Raw genomic sequence first — 13,159 nt, forward strand, 5'->3', positions numbered from 1 at the left:
TATGTACTATCATTTAGGGGTACCCCCACTCTTTCATGGGTTTTACCTCTAAAACCCTACCAGCTTCTCATGGTGAAGATCTCAGAAGGATCTCCTGACTCTGGCAGGGGGAAATGAGTAATCATTCTGAAACAAACTCACAGTTTTCTACACAACACAAACTTATTCTGCAGGAGAAAACCATTACCAGAGCTTTATTTCAGTTGGAGGAAAAGCGTTCTTCCAACCTTAGGCCTCTGTAGCCTTCTGGTTTCACCTGAGGTATGTGGATTGAAAGTGAAGGTTGCCATACCACTAGAGAATAATTGTCAAGGTCAAAGACCAGAGACACAGGCTCACCAAAAGACTGAGGTTGGATCCTAAGTGTATAAAGAATGCTTCCTTCCCCTCACACCTTACAATTTCACTAGCAGGATCCTAGTATAATAACAATGGATTACAGCTTAAGGAGGTATAAGACACAGACTCTGAGGAGTGCTTAAGAAAGCCAAAGTCAAGAAAGGAGAACAAAACTAACAAACAAACAAAATGAAGAAACAAACAAACAAAATCTAGAGCAATGTAAAGCCTCTAGCATCTACGGCTATGACAAACTAAAAAGGAACCAACACCTAGTCAGATTTAACAAAAATTTCATACTAAAATCCTATCTTCCTCAGTTCTCATTAACAACACAATGTTTCCAGGTTCCAACAAAAAATAACAAGTCATGCCAAAAAGCAAGAAAGAAGAATCTAAAGAGACAAAAACCAGTATCAGAACCAGACTTAGATATGACACAGAAATTACAATAACAAAGAATTTAAATAACTATGATTCATTTGTTAGAGGTTCCAATAGAAGAACTGGACTACATGAAATAACATATGGTTAATGTAAGCAGAGAGATGGAAGCTCTGAAAAAGTATCAAAAGAAAATGCTAAAAATTAAAAACCCTGTAAAAGAAAGAAAGAATGTCTTTGATGGGCTAATTGTTAGAATGGGCGTGTCAGAGAAAATAATTTGTGAACTGGAAGATTTATCAATAGAAACTTCCCAACCTTAAATGGCAAGAGAAAATAACATTTTTAAAGAGATGGAATAGAATATTTTAGAATTCTCGGTCAATTCCAGAAGGGGTAACATAGATATACCTGAAAAAGAAAGGGAGAACAGAGCAGAAAAAATATTTAAAGTAATGGTACCAAATAGTTTTTCCAAGAATCACAGCAGACACCAAACAACAGATCTGGAAAATTAAGAGAACACCTGAAGGATAAATAACAACTACAGAAATGTGCATATAGGCATATCATATTCAGACCGCAGAAAATTAAAGACAAAGAGAAAACCTTGAAACACATCCGCCCCACCCCACAACTGCCAAATCCTTATCTATAGAGGAACAAAGATAAAAATTACAGAGACATCACAATCAGAATCTATGTAAACAAGAAGAAAGTGGAATAAAATATATAAAACATAGAAAGCAAAAATCAATCTTCAATTCTATATTCACTGAAATATATCAAAAGAGAGGAAAAAATAAAAACTTTCTCAAACGAACAAAAACTAAGTGAACTTATCATCAGCAGTCCTGCTCTGCAAGAATTCCTTTTTTAATTTATCAGAGTGAAGAAAAATATGTTAGAAATTCAGAGCTACACGAAGAAAAGAAGATAATCAGAGAAGGAATAAATAAAGGTAAAATATAATCTTTTATACTCTATTTACATAGCTAATGCAACATCTTGCAGAAAGCATGTCCCATACATCTATAGCTTCCAAAATGTGCTTGTCATAGGCAATCATAGAAAGAACTGTTAAAAATCTTCTCATATATAAAAACTCTGTTACCAATAATATCATCAGTGGGTCTGCCAAAAAGTCCAGCACTAGTGTGTTTACAAGGGGATTTGAGCAGATCATTTTTCTACATTTTCTTCCAGCAAAGAATATTTCACATGGAGACCTACTGTTAAATAGTTCCTCCCCAGGAGTCAATAACAAAACTAATATATTGAAAATTTTAAAATACTTGGAAATTAGGCAACATATTTACAAATATTACACAGATCATGGAAGAATGTTAAAGGGAAATTAGAAAATATTTAGAAATGATAGGTAATGAAAACATAACATATCAAAATTTGTAGAGTACAGATAAAAAATATTAGAAGGAAAATTCATAGCTTAAAATTCCTATATCAGAAATAAAGAAAGGTTTAAAATCAATAAGGCAAGATTACACTTTTTAAGAATGTAGGAATAAGAGCAAAATAAACATAAAGCTGAAGGAATAAAACAATAGATATCAAAGAAAGTACACATGAAATATAAAATAGCAGTAAGGAAAACCATAAAGCTAAGATTTAAAAAATGTTACAAAATCGATAACTGCAAGCAAAATTGATCAAGGAAAAAAAGAATAGAATATCATAGTAGAACCTACAGATACACAGTAAATAAAAATACAATCACATTTATGCCAACAAATTCAACAATATAAAGGAAACAGACAAATTTGTTGAAAGGCATAACTTAATAAAATTGACACAAGAAAAGAAAGTTAATGGAGTAGTTTAACATCTATTTATAAAATAAATCTATAATATCAAAACTTTCCACAAATAAGATATTGTAGGTACATAGATTTCCTTGTAAATTCTATCAAAACCTCAAGGAATAATAATATCAATCTTAAACAAAATATTTTTGGAAATAAAAGAGGATTGAATACATTCCAACTTATTTTATGAGACTAAATTAACCTAACATAAACATCTGGCAAGGGCATTACAGAAAACAGAAAAACTGGTGAGTATCTCTTATAAATACAGGCATTAAAAATGCCTTAACAAAATATTAGTAAATCAGACTCAGCAAAATGTTATAAGGAAACTATATCATGTACAAGTGTGGTTTGCCCTAGGAATGCACACTAGTTTAAATTTTTAAACTTTTGGCCAGCACAGTGGCTTACGCTTGTAATCCCAGCACTTTGAGAGGCAAAGGCAGGCAGATCACAAGGTCAGGAGTTCGAGACCAGCCTGGCCAACATGGTGAAACCCCGCCTCTACTAAAAATACAAAAATTAGCCAGGCGTTGTGGTGCACACCTGTAGGCCCAGTTACTTGGGAGGGTATTGCTTGAACCTAGAAGGCAGAGATTGCAGTGAGCTGAGATTATGTCACTGCACTCCAGCCTGGGTGAGAGAGTGAGTCCTTTTCAAAAAAAAAAATAATAAACTTTTGGTATAATTAATCTTACAAACAAAGGAGTAAAACATTGAGATGGATATAATTATTCATTAGTTTATATAGATAGATATATACAAACACAAAAGCATTTAGCAAATATTGACAGATGTTAATAATAAAAGTTCTCAGAAAATAAGAAAAGATCATTATTAATAAAAATAAGGACATTTTTAGAAAGTTACAGGTAACATCTTATTTATTAGAGAAACATTCATTAGTCCCTTTCCCCTTATATCAGGAAAAATCCAGGATGTTTGTTTTTACAATGTTACTCAATATTGTACTAGAGGTTCAAGACAGTTTGGTTAAGCAAGAAAAATAAATAAAAGGCATATTGTTTGGGAAAAGAGAAAGAAGATAGTTTTTATTTATAGACATCATAATTAAATGTAGAAAATCCAAAAGGTTTATAATAATCAAGTTTAAGAATACTCAATAATACAATGTTAGAAAATAAAATTGCATGTCTATATGTTAGCAAGAAAAAATTTGCAAGTGAAATTTAAAATACAGCATTATTTTCAATGTCTCAAATTTGAAAACTACGAACTACTTCTGAGAAAATGTTTGAAGACCTCAATAAATATATAGATATATAACTGCAATTTTGTAAATATTTTACCCAATTTGATCTGTACTTTCAATGAAAACTCACTCAAAATGGCAGATGTTTATTGTACTTTTCAAGCTGATATTAAAATTTACTTAGAAATAATAAATATACTTAAATAATAAAATTTACTTAGAAATAAAAGGGCCCAAAATAAACAAAACCATTTCTAATGTTGAATAAAGTTAGATAACTTATAGGATGGTACTAAAACTACAGGTAACACTGTTTTGGGTCTGGCATAAGAACAGACACATAGATTAGTGGAATAGAATAGACGTTCCCAAAATAAAGACACATGTCTGAAATAAACACGCTGGTCTGCAGTTAATTGCATTTTTTTTTTGTTTGTTTTTGAAGAAAGAAATGTCACTAGTGTAGCTAAATAGACTTTAATGAGATTCTTTTCAACAAATGGTCAGGAACCACAAGATATGGGAAAAATTAAATTTGACTCCTACTTTATATTATTCACAAATGTAAACTTAATATGATATATTTGTAACCTGGGAAAGGGAGAACTTACACAAAATACGGAAGGCACTAACCATAAAATAAAATATTGATAAAGTGGACTACATAAAAATATCAATGAAAAGATACCATTAAGAACACGAAAATGTAAGCCATAAACAGGGAAAAAATATTCACAATGCATATATGTGCATGACAAGGGATTCATATCCAGAATAAATATTTTTTAAAACTCCTCTGAACCTGTAACAAAAAGCACATTAAATCCGACTTAAAACTGAGCAAATGTCTTGGATGACACTTAACGGATTTTGAAATATAAATGAAGAAATTTATATTTGAAAAAATATAAATGAAGAAATTTATATTTGAAAAAATATAAATGGCTGATAAATACATGGGAAAAAAAATGTTCAATAGCTATCAGTGAGATACAAATTAAAACCAAAGTGAAATACCATTTTCTACCCACTAGAATGGCTAAATTTACTAATGTTACCATACTAAAGGTAGGAGTGAATTTTGATTAACTGGAATTTTCATATATTGCTGTACAAATAGTTTGGGAAATTACTTAATAGTTCCTTAAGAAGTTAAATGTGTATCTATGCAATGATTTTTAAATTCTGCTTTAATTAACTAATTAATTAATTAATTTTTATTTATTTATTTTTTTTGAGACAATCTCACTCTGTCGCTCAGGCAGGAGTACAGTGGTGCAGTCTCAACTCACTGCAACTTCTGCCTCCCAGGTTCAAGAGATTCTGCTGCCTTAGCCTCCTAAGTAGCTGGGATTGCAGGTGCTGGCCAGCATGGCGGGCTAACTTTTGTATTTTTAGTGGGAATGGGGTTTCGCCATGTTGACCAGGCAGGTCTTGAATTCCTGACCTCAGGTGATCCGCCTGCCTCGGCCTCCCAAAGTGCTAGGATTACCAGCATGAGCCACTGTGTCCAGCCCTTTAATATACTTAACCAAAGTAAAATAAAAAAATATATCAGACTAAAGACCTTCTACATAAGTGACTTTTGAAGCCTTATTTGGAATAGCAATATATTGGAAATAACTCATTTTATCAACGGAAGAATGAAGAGACAAATTTTGATAATTTCACATGAGAATGTGATACTTAACAATAAAAAGGAATGAACTATGGGTGTACTATGGAAGAATTCAAAGCCTTTGTAGGGAGGAAACAAAGTCAAACACAAGAGAGGACATACTATAAGATTCTGTTAATATGAATTTCATAAACAGGCAAAACAGAACTCCAAATAGGATTTGCCTTTAGGAAGAAAGGTTATTATGTAGAATGAGACTTGAGTGAATTTCTGGGGTGATGGACATGTTTTATATTTAAATTGGTGTGTTGGTTACACAATTATATGTACATTTCCAATTAAATTGCCTATTTCAATTTGAACTGCTCATTTTGTGATATATAACTATATACCAGTGTGAAAGAAAGATAAAAAGAGAAAGACATAAAAAATGCTTATAGTTACCACGTTAGCATAAATTTTCTACTTGTTAGGTACTGTTTTTAGATGTCTTATTATTTTAGATAATCTTCATAAGAAACCAATAAGGTGTAAAGCATTACTATTCCCATTTTATAGATGAGGAAACGAAGAGACAGGAGGGTTAACTAGTAGTTAAGAGTCACACAAAGTTGAGATTCAAATCCTAGGAATTCGTTTTGGAGTTCCAAGTTTATGCACACATGTCATCATCATCATCGTCATCATTATTATCATCTTTTAAGAGAACCTTGACTACCACTAGTGTTGTGAAAAATCACTGACTTTAAATGTGTGCAGAAGCTTTATAAAACAATATCATGATCTGAACCCATAATCTCTTCCTAGTTATTTCCATCTTCACTCAAGACCTAAGTATCGTTTATTCACAGTTCAAGTGGTATTTCTTACCCATGTCCAAGTAATTGTCCTGCTTCATATTTGTCTCAATAGTATCTCATTTGCAATGTAGTATGTTCCCCTCCCAGCTCCTCACTGCAAACCTGGGCCTCTTCTAATATTTTCTATTTTTGTGAAACTTCATATATGCATCCTGTTATGTGAGCCAGGAATTGAAGAATCCATTCAACATATGATAAATATCATTGAGTTCATACTTAATATTATATACTTTTATTTTCCCTCATTAAAAAAAAAGTAAACAAGATAGGCAAGACCTCCATTTGAACAGAGCTTATGTGAGTGGAGATAATAGACTAATTGACAATAAGTATGCAAAGAAAACACACACACACACACAGATATATATATATATATAATATATATATATATATACACATATGATATATATATATGATATATATAGAGAGAGATACAGATATATAGATATAATATATATATCTATTTTATATATATATTAGTGATAGGGACTCTGCAGAAAATTACAGCTAGTTAACACAAAAGAAAAATTCAGAATGGGGCAGGGAGTCAAAGAATGTCTCTATGAATGACAAGAATGAGCAAACACGAATATCAACATAAAAATTTTGTGATAGATAGAACATTTGCGCAAAATTCCTGAGGTGAGATCAAGCTTGGCATCTTTGAGAAATGGAGAGAGGGGCAGTGCTGCTAGGGTAGGTCAGAGAAATACAGTGGATGGTGCCAGGGAGGCAGGCAAAGCCTGTTGGAACACAGAACTTCATGAGTCGGGGAGAGGAGTTTGCTTTCTACTCTAGGAAAAGTGGAAAACCACTGGAAATCGATGGCTCACCACTGTTCTTAGGAGAAAGGCAACATTTCTAAAGGGCTGATATTTTACACCTGTTAAGATGTGCTGTGTTGTTGCATCCTCTAGCTTTGTTTTGCATCATACTCTTGCTTGAAATGCTCTGATGCAGTTGGCTACGTTTTAGTTCCTAGAATCACTATGGTTCCTCAAGCCACAATGCATTGAGCCATGCTGCTTCTTTTACTTAGGATAACAAAATTTTCAAACAAATGAATGGGTCAGATTTGGATATTGTAAAATTGTGACTTGCACTGATTTCTGAAATAAAAAAATAGCTGGGGAACAAAAAAGGAAAATAGAAGCCTTCCTCCCAACCTCACTTCCACATTGAAGACTTAGATCCCGTGCCACCAAAGATTCTAGGTCAGTCTTCCTCCTGAAGGAAGCCTCTATTTATGGCCAGAGAACTGTTTCCTCCTCTGGGCCTCACTACTTATTATATACCAGATCAGACAATTCTGTGTTTAAGGCCACACAGTCTGAGACAGAAGGTGATCTCTCATGGTGCCTTTTATTCTGAGTTAAGTCATGTAAAGTAAAACAAAGGAAAACCAAAATGAGCACAGACAGCTGTATGCTCTAGAGAGAACAGTGTTTACATGAAAAAAAAAAAAAAGATGTACAGATTTCTTCAAATTATGACCAGAACAAGGCTATGAAACAATGTAAAATCCTCGCATCAAGGCAGCAGAACTACGTGATATAAGTACTTAATACAAAGTGGGGAAAGTAAGGCCTGAGCAAAACTTATCTAAATAATATAACTTAAAATCTCAGAAACAAACATCTGTGGAAATAAAGAAAGCATAGAGGGACAATCAGCCACCTCTTAATCAAAATAGATTTCTACTGCTTTAGAATTGTACACATTGGAGGGTGGGGAAAATGAAAATTAAGAAGAAAAATATAGAGACTTATAAGATATTCTGTAACATGAGCATGGAACCGTTTTCCTAAAATAAGCAGAAGGAAGAGCTATAAAAAATATTTACTACAGGATACATCAGTATAGGTAAGACTACATTCAGTTTGAGTTTTCAGAAATATTAAGAAATAATAGTCTGCCTAAAATAAAGTACCAAAGATTAAATAAAAAGAGAACTGGTTTATATATGCAACAAATGCTAAGAAACTAAAGATGTAAGCAGAAAACATAGTTTCATAAGAGTTAAGAAAGAACAGAATCTACCATACACAAAAGAAAAATCCACAATTTGGAAAATAGACCAAAAATATCCTTAAATACAATAGCTATGAAAAACATGATGAATATCAAAAGCAGAGAATATATCGAGAGTATAGTTCTAAGTCATGGATGAACTACATTTTAAGACATAAACTGACATAAAGAAAACAGAAACATGTTGTGATATTCAAAAATATTTCCATGATGTTTTACTTTTTTTAAAGTAAACTGTTGACTACAGGAATTCACTGTACTCTTGGTTCAAATAATACTAAAAGAACACCCATTTGACATATTTTAAAGAAGTCTTGAATTTTGATTATAAAGAAAAAATAAACACACATATATAAATAATGAGACCACTTTTAGGTAAAATTAATGTAACCCTGGTTCATCTTAAACTCATTCAATCCTGCTTTATTTTTAACTTGTCATTAATGTAGAAGGGCAATGTGAAAAGATTTTTGGACATGCAAAATTAGAACACAGAATAACAAATGATCTATGTAATCTGCCCTGAAAATGCACTAATTGAAAATATAAACTATGAAATAGAGAAGAATGGATTTATAGAATGGCATAAGCCCTGATTCTCTCTCTCCATCTTTGTGATGGCTATTTTATATTAAGTTTAGATTACTTATTAATTCAACAAATACTTTTGCACACCAATGTGCCAGGGGATATACTAGCATATCATAATGCTAGTATGAAGGACAAAAATATTTGACAATATGGGAATGAAATCACAAAAAGAAAACATCATTAATGATTCTTAAAGGTTGATGTCCCCCCAAAAAATTAATCATAATGACTTGAGTGTATATACTCAGTTCATATTTCATTGAGAGAAATTGGAGAGCAAGAGAATACTATACTAGATTCTTCATTTTACATTGAGAGAGTTGTAAGTAATGATATTCATCCTGAATATGACAACTTTGAAAATAAATTTAGTCATTTGTAGTATTTTAAACTCTACTATATAAACTCTAAATCATTTAAAAAATGTAAAAGCCAATATATACCTATATAATTAATGTGACAATTAATGAAAATAAATAGCATAAATACTAATACATAAAAATAACATACCAAATATCAACACATGTAAAATAATTAAACTTCCCATTAAGAGAGAACATCTATCTGGTTTGGACAAAAGCAATATATGTTTTAAGAATATACTGCTTATATGAGAAACATCTGAAGCTGAAGAGTCAAAAATAAAAATAAAGTGATATGTAAATGCAGTTTTGAATGTAGAGTATTTCATTGTTTTTTTCTGTGATGTGTACAAGAACAGATATAGGTAAAGAATATGCCAAAATATCTGTACCAGTTTGCAGTGCAGCTGATTTTTATTTTATGATTTTTAATTTTCTATATTTTTCCTTTTTCCATAAAGGTATATATTCTAAGATTAGAAAAAGAGAGGTGAAGATTTTATTTTAAAAAACAAAGATCTCCAGATCATTTACTATTTTGTTTTTGTAAAATATTTCTCTTCTTGCTTGCTTAATTAACTAATCGGTCAGCACTTTGTTATTTTAGCAAAGATGAATAAATCTGGGAATTAATGACTATGAACAAGGGAATATTCTTACATATTATGACCTTGACTTTAATGTGTCTCTAGAAACATGGGATATTAAATGAGTTGGAATTTGTTTATTTTTCATCATTTGAAGGAATATTCATTCTTACCTGATCTACTTTTCCCACAATCTCTTGAGATTTATAATTCTAATTTCATGTTAGTTGACAGCTCTGAAATGTTTATTTCATTTGGAAAGGGTGCATACATAGCAAATGTTAAAATATGACAGATAAAATATCATAATTACAGCTTGAATTTAAATTGTAAAATCGTTATTTTAATCATATTTTATAAGACTATTTTAACCAGTCATCGGCTTCCCCCTCTTCCTCTGATTCCTGTGTCCACACAGCACTATGCTCCAGCTGGGGCAAAGGATTCTTTTGCTTCAAAGCATTTTTGATCATTTATAATCTCACTTACCCAGAACTAACTGCTTAAAAATCCCTTACACATTTTCCTTTTACTAAGTTCCACTTGAGGTTTACCATTGCTTAGAGACTTATTTTTGCTTCTCTTCTCCTCTCTCCATGAATTCTTCCTGGCCCCTCTCCACTCTATTTCTGACATATTTTAATTCCTTGTCTCTTTTTAATGTTGAGAGATTAAATTCAGCCTTAGCTTTGCTCCACAGACATGCATATCCCAATTGATGCCAAAGCTCAGAAAAGCAAAGAGGCTTCTAATGAACAGTAGTATCTGAATGAGAAGCCATTGTATTAAGCATACATTCTGGAGTCTCATTCCCCTCTTCAAACACAAATATTTCCTCCTAATATGTAGTATGCCCTCCCCAAAGGCAGTTCAGATGAATTAGGATTTTTCTATATCTTTACACCACTTTAATATATCCTAGTGGTGCTAAAAATGTGGTCTCCAAATAGCATCAGCATCACCTGTGACCTCATTAGAATGCAGATTCTTGGGCCCTAATCCACACCCACTGAATCAGAAATTCTAGGAGTTTCTCTGTTGATTCTAATTGCATCAAAAATTAAGAACTACTTAACATAGTCTGCAGCAACATAGAAAAAAGTAATATGTATAATCTCAAAATGAATTTTTATGTGATTAGGTCACATTTAGAATGGCAGAATAAGGATGGGAAGGGGGATGTGGCAGTAGGGGATATCTGCGTGTTCAAAATCCAGTCCTGGTCATGCTCCTGAACTTGCTTCATCCCTAGTTTTGATATTCAATAACTCCTTGAGCCAGTTTGTACTACCCCCACCTTATTCTGCCAATCACATTATTTACCTTAATTAATTGCTAGATGTCTGCACAGCTGGCCTGGATTTAAATCTGCGCCATCCAAACTTCCCTGTGGCTTTCCATGTACAGAGTTCAGCCTATGCTAACGTGAGACTCACCTCAAGGTGACTGCTCAAGGTATCCTTTCATCCTGTCCCTGATTCCCCGTTTCTAGAGCCTCACACCACCTGATATGCTGCTCATTTCAATGTTCTAGTATAATTTTCCTAATCCTAATAAAGAATTTTATCCTTGTAATAATGTAGTGCATGTTCATCACAAACACAAAATGGCCTCCTTTTGCCAGTTCAATAACAGAGAATTAGTCTACATTTTTTTTTTTTTTTTTTTTTTTGAGACGGAGTCTTGCTCTGTCGCCCAGGCTGGAGTGCAGTGGCCGGATCTCAGCTCACTGCAAGCTCCGCCTCCCGGGTTTATGCCATTCTCCTGCCTCAGCCTCCCGACTAGCTGGGACTACAGGCGCCCGCCAACTCGCCCGGCTAGTTTTTTGTATTTTTTAGTAGAGACGGGGTTTCGCCGTGTTAGCCAGGATGGTCTCGATCTCCTGACCTCGCGATCCACCCGTCTCGGCCTCCCAAAGTGCTGGGATTACAGGCTTGAGCCACCGCGCCCGGCTAGTCTACATTTTAAATATAGTTGGATTTAATGAATGTACTTTTTTTCCCCTTCCTAGCTAATTACCACAACCAATGACAGATTTGGGCCAGATTGTGAAGAATCTCGAAGGAATTACATTTTGTCCTATATGCAATGGTAACAGCTGAAGAGTTTGATAAGAGAATAGAAGTTGTCATGGAGATGAGAGGGTAAGAATTACCTGTGGTCGACAATGTAGAGGCCTTTGAATTAGACTAAGAGATTGCAATAAGGGTTAATAGTTTGGTCTAAGTTGATATGGTAAAGATTCAGGTAAGTGGATACATTTGAAATTTATTAAGGAGAAAAAGATATAGGACTCTGATTTAGGTAGAATAAGGGGGAGGTGAGGAATGGGGTAGAAATCCCCAAGATAGTTCTCAGATGTCTGCCTTGTATTAGTGGATGATGATGGAATCATTCAACGAAATAAGAAACCCTGGAAAAGAACCACATTATAGGAGCTGGGTAGGGAATACTGTTATCCCTTCTTCTTTCTTCTGCAACAACCACCTAACAGGTCTTTTTGTATATTTTTATTAGAGAGAGATGCAGTCATACTGTTTTTACTGATTATTTACTAGATATAAAGTTTTGATGTATTACATAGTAAGCATATAGTCTCTCTTGTCATCCTCAAGACAAGTTTCTAAAGTAGTTGTTTCTAAGCCAAGCCTCACAGAAAGAAAACTGAAACACAGTTTTAAATGGCTTGTTCAAAATCACATAGTTAGTAAGTGGTACAATTCAAACTTTAGACTTCATGCTCTAAATTTTTGTACATCTGCCTCCTTAAAATACACCCCCACTCCAAAGAAAGTGAGAATCAATGTCCATTCATTGCTGCTCAGACTAAATCTGTTATTGGACTAACTCACTCTAACTCTAATATTGGAGTACTTTCCTGTAGCATATATCTTTTCTGAGTATAGATTCTTGTCACTAGTATCACAAAACAGGTATTAATATCTTTTTCTATAATGCTTATTCTATTAGATTCTTTCATACTATACTTCATCAATCAAAAACATGCCTTTTTGCCCCACATTTTAATACCTGTAAGTCAATATTTCTTAAAATTCATTGCATAAAAAATCGTGTCATAATTAAATTGGCAGCTATTTTTTCTTAGCAGTACATACAATTGATACATCTTACAACTAATGCCATCTTAGATTCTTTGAAATAGAATATATATTTTTTTAATTTCCTGACTTTACAATCTTTAGAGATACTCATATATTGGGATTAAATAAATTGACAGCTTATGTGATTGAGACACTATAAACATGTGAGACACTATAAACCCTAATGCTACCTGGCAAAGGATCATGTTTCCCTAATTCAACCATTTCTTCACTCTCTAGACTT

This window comes from Trachypithecus francoisi, unplaced genomic scaffold (genome assembly GCF_009764315.1).
Source record: "Trachypithecus francoisi isolate TF-2019V2 unplaced genomic scaffold, Tfra_2.0 Lachesis_group4, whole genome shotgun sequence".
NCBI classification, from domain to species: Eukaryota; Metazoa; Chordata; class Mammalia; order Primates; family Cercopithecidae; genus Trachypithecus; species Trachypithecus francoisi.